The 4,545-nt window shown below is 43.8% G+C and overlaps 1 pseudogene; it reads right to left on the bottom strand.

The window, feature by feature from the left end:
• Nucleotides 1-2,959: 2,959 nt before the first annotated feature.
• LOC146862340 (large ribosomal subunit protein uL29 pseudogene) lies at nucleotides 2,960-3,334 on the bottom strand (annotated as a pseudogene).
• Between the last annotated feature and the right edge of the window lie 1,211 nt (nucleotides 3,335-4,545).

Raw genomic sequence — 4,545 nt, 5'->3', positions numbered from 1 at the left:
TCTCTGTGCTCCTTAATTGGGCATGCCTTAGCTACGTCATCACTTTAGTATCAACGTACCCCTCTCGCCTTAAATCAACTCTCGCACTCGGCATTCCTGTGTTTTACAGCGCTTGAACACCACCATCATTTTAGAAGGCCACTCACACCGACCAAGGTAAGAATCACTGTGCATGTAGGGCCCACACTTCTTGTACAGATGGCTAATTTATACTCTAACACTCCTTACTTATCCCCTCAGCCTTTTGCTCCATTGGCCAGAGCGTCACTTTCCTTACCTGGACTACTGATCAATCTTCTATTTCTTGAATACAAACACCTATTCTGGTCAGCCTGACCTTGCCCTAGGGGTATGTACTTTAATCCTTGTCCTAAATTGCACACTTTTTTTCCTCAGATATCGCTAATTTATTTCACTTCCCCTTATAGTACTGGCATTATGCTAGGAGCACTGCTCTTGCCCGTAATGCGGATCACCCCTTGACCGCAGCCGCCTCTCCAAGACTGGACCCAGGACACTTCCTCCATCGCTTATGAGCAGTGGCCTTTGTGGCCCGCAACATGGCTCTTCTTTGACCGTTCCTTCCTCACATATGCCCCTGGTATGTAAATTGATTGAATTTATCGACACACAACACTGCCTGACCAGCACATCTCACCTGATCCTACAGGAGCACTACGATCTAGCTGTTGCTTCAATTTGTTAGTTGCACAATCAGATACTTATTACTCGCCATGTCAACTGGCCCTTATTTCACTGATCATACCAAAAGCTAGTGCATGTGTTTCCAACTCACGCCTTATTTTACACAATTATCTGAATACACAACCGTCTAGAAATGCATTTGCCACCTTTTTAGCATGCCTTACATCAAATTTCAATGCTTGCTGAAACTGGTCAATACTCGCGCTGATTGCTAAGATCACCAAACATGACTTTCACGTTTCAGAGACTCGCTGAGAACAAGCTATCATGGATCTTTCTCTTGCCTATTCTAGTAAAGTATTCCCATGTTCTCCTTTCGTTTCCTTTCCCCCCTTTCCCCTCTTTCTTCTTTCAGACCTTAACAGGCATCTTTCTCAGGCACCAATTGTCTTAATGTTGTATATATTCCCACTTGTATGTTCTTCTTTTAATTTCTTACATTAAACGATCATGTCCAGACAGGACAGTTAAATATAGACATCATTGTATTTCTTTATGAATCTTTTCTACAAATTGCTTCTTTTTTAGGGACCGTTGTTCCTGTAAAAAATTTTGCACCCAAGGTCCCTGACAACAAAAATTGGGTCCCCTTGCTTTTGTAAAATATAAGTTTGATGCAGTTCTCAAACAATAAAGTGAAATCACAGCAAACAAAAAAATCTCAAGCCAATTGAGAACAATAAGGTACATTTTAATAAATGAAATGATACCTGAACAACAAAAATTGAATCAGTAGAACCGGAGATATTTATTTTCAAAGTGTTAAGTGAAAATAGCAGCAAGAGGCAGAAAGCGGCAAGTGCAATTATCTGGTCTCAATGAACCAGTAAAAAGTTGCATGTTCAGGATGACCGTGATGCAGCATGGACCGGGTACAGGACCCAGTTTGGCTCGCTGGGAGTTGTACCCTTTTGTGTTCTTGGTGTTGAGATGCGAGGTTGTTTTTCGGCATGTGCCACGTAAGTTCTGGTGAAGCCACCCTTCAGAAGCTGTGGGGTGTTGTGAAGCGGGGGTTTGTGTCAGGTTGTGTCATGCTGCATTGGTTCCAGTGTAGCCACCGATCAGGATCTGTGAGGTGCTGCAATGCCAGTTCCTGCATCAGGTTACACCTCTCTGCGCCAGTTCCGGCGAAACCTTTAGTTGTGCCGGAAGGAGTACACTCTTACTCCAGCCAAGGGACCAGGACCTGTGGGACTCCTCTTGCGGATCAGGACTCACTCCAGCAGAAATCAGCAGCAGGGCTCAGGCAAGTCCAGGCGGGTCCAGTTGATGCTGATCAGCTGGGCAGTTGCAGGGAGGCCTCTGGAAGATAGTAGCTTAAACAGGCAGTCAGGTAACTGAAATTTTGAGTCACTTCTGGGGAGCCTGAGATCAAGACAAGACCTCCTCCCAAATCTATCGTGCCCAGTACCCCCCATCCTTCTAGGTTTGCCTCCTAATTGACTGGGGTGACAAAGGCAAGGGCAGGATTGGTGCCAGGTACCTTTGAGTGTTCAGTAAGCATGGCCCTTTGATATGTAATCAGGGCTGGGTACAACTCATCCCCCAGCCATCCCGCTAAGCTGTCCCAACTTTCACACAGCTAACCCCCTTTGTCCTCATGTCTAAAAGGAATCAACAACCATTCACAAGAGAGACAGCCACAGTCATGTGACTCTGGCTGCTGGCAGAAAGGCATTGTTGATTTGAGCAATGTAATGCAACCTTTCTAAACGTGGCAATTCTAGAATTGTAACTCAAAACCGACTTAACCAGTAAAGAGGATTTTAAATTGCAATTCAAACGAATCCAAGAAGCATTTTTCCATCTCCTTCCAATCTGAAGTTAGCACTTTATTAAATGTAATAAGGTAACCCACTGTTAGCCTGTGGGCGAGATAGAGTGAAAAACACTGTTAGAGCGTTTTCGCAGTCAGGATATGTAAAACTTAAAACCACATGTCCTACTTTTTAAATGCCATGTACCCTGCCCTAGGAGTTTGCAGAACCTACCTTTGGGGTGACTTATAGGTATTAAAAAGGAAGGGTTCAGTGTGGCAAAAGGTTTCTTTTGCCAGGTTGAAACAGCAGTTTAAAACTGCCCTGTAGTCTGCAGTGGCAGGTTTTTAAAGTGTTACTTTAGTGGGTGGCACAATGAGGTGTACAGGCCCACTAGTATCATTTAATTTACAGGCCCTGGGTAAATGTTGTACCATCCGTTAGGAACTTACATGTACATTAACTCTGCCAATTAGCCTTTATTTTGTCGAACACATTTAAGCTTTCAAAGCAAATTTGCGCTTTGGAAATTGAAGCTCTTCTTGGATTTGTCTTTTGGTCATCAACCCCTTTTCAATATTTGTTTGAGTTTGCAATGCAAAGCAGGAGTCTTCTTGGGTCTCAAATCAAGGGGCTTGTACTTTTTGCCTTTGTAAAAGATTCGCAGGTTTTCCTTCCCTGGCTGGTTGATGACTGTGAGGACTCTAGCGAGGTAGTTTCGGACAAACCTTAATCATGGACACCTTAGATGCAGCTCCATCAGTTACTTTGGCAACCAGGAGCTGCAACAAATCAACCTTGAGGTCATCAAGCTGCTTCAGAAGATCTTTCTTCTTCTTACCATGCAGATCACGGGCCTTGATGTTTTACATATTTGCTGCTGCCAGTCGCCACCAGAAATGTGCCAGCTAAGTGTAGGCTTTTTGTTTACCATGTTTTAGAGAGAGAGCACGTGCACTTTAGTACTAGCTAACAGTGGTAAAGTGCACAGAGTTCTAAAGCCACCAAAATCGAATTCGGCAAAGAGTATGGGTGAAGGCAAAAGTATTGTGAGACTATCAACCAAGAGAGTCAGGTCTAGCACGGCCCAACAGACAGTTTCTTGAAGCTTTTCTGATACACAGCATCATCGCAGGTGCACTGTTGAGGTTAGATTGGCTGAGTTTAGAGCAACCATTTGATTTACAAGCCGGATGTTGTCAGGGATTGTGAACAAGATAGCATTGTAGCAGAGCGACACAGCAAGAGCCTTAGCTCAGATGACGGCTTGCTTTGAACATATTTTATCTTCCATATTTTTTTTTCTGCTATTTATATACCTTGTGATTGCTTTACATTTACACGTGATATTGACTTTGTTTCTCTTCTTGTATTTTGTTTTCTTTATTGAATTAGTTTTTCTGCTTTGTACATGTGAATGAAACAGAGGAGGAGGTAAAAAGTTGAAGAAAATAAATAGACAACTATAAGTGAAATTTCACACTTTCAGAGCAGAACAACTGACAACCTGTCAGGCCTTTAAATCTTACAGGGCTAAGGGGCATATCAGCAACACCCGGCGATAATTATCGCTCAGCGCTCATAGGGGCATATCAGCAACACCCGGCGATAATTATCGCTCAGTGCTCTTAGCGTGAGGATAATTATCGCCGGGTAACGTGGATCTTTATCGCTGAGATAGCGTGCTATTAGCAACGCTTATCTCCTCAGCGATAAAAATCCTCACGCTAACTGCCTAACGTGAGATCATCGCTGGAAACCCAGCGATAATCTCACGCAATGTGGCGTTAGCTTGCTGATAGGGACTCACAAACTTAGCCATGATAACCACCCTCCATAGGAAATCATGGCTAAGTCAGTCCTGAAGCAGGCGTAATGAAAGTAGCGATAACAGGGGTTATCACTACTTTTCATGATGCTATGCTTCATAGCGTGGGGCTTGATGATAGGAGAAATGTCGCTTAGCGACATTTCTCCTGTCATGTTAGGTCAGGAACGCCCACTTTGCATCTCATTAGAGATGCAAAGCTGGGCGTAAAGAATCCCCACGCTAAAGCAAGGTTTCACGGGTTAGCGTGGCCTT

This window comes from Triturus cristatus, chromosome 2_2, assembly GCF_964204655.1.
Source record: "Triturus cristatus chromosome 2_2, aTriCri1.1, whole genome shotgun sequence".
Taxonomy (NCBI): Eukaryota; Metazoa; Chordata; class Amphibia; order Caudata; family Salamandridae; genus Triturus; species Triturus cristatus.
Note: the sequence above shows the minus strand (reverse complement) of the source record. Positions and strands in the feature narration are given on the sequence as shown.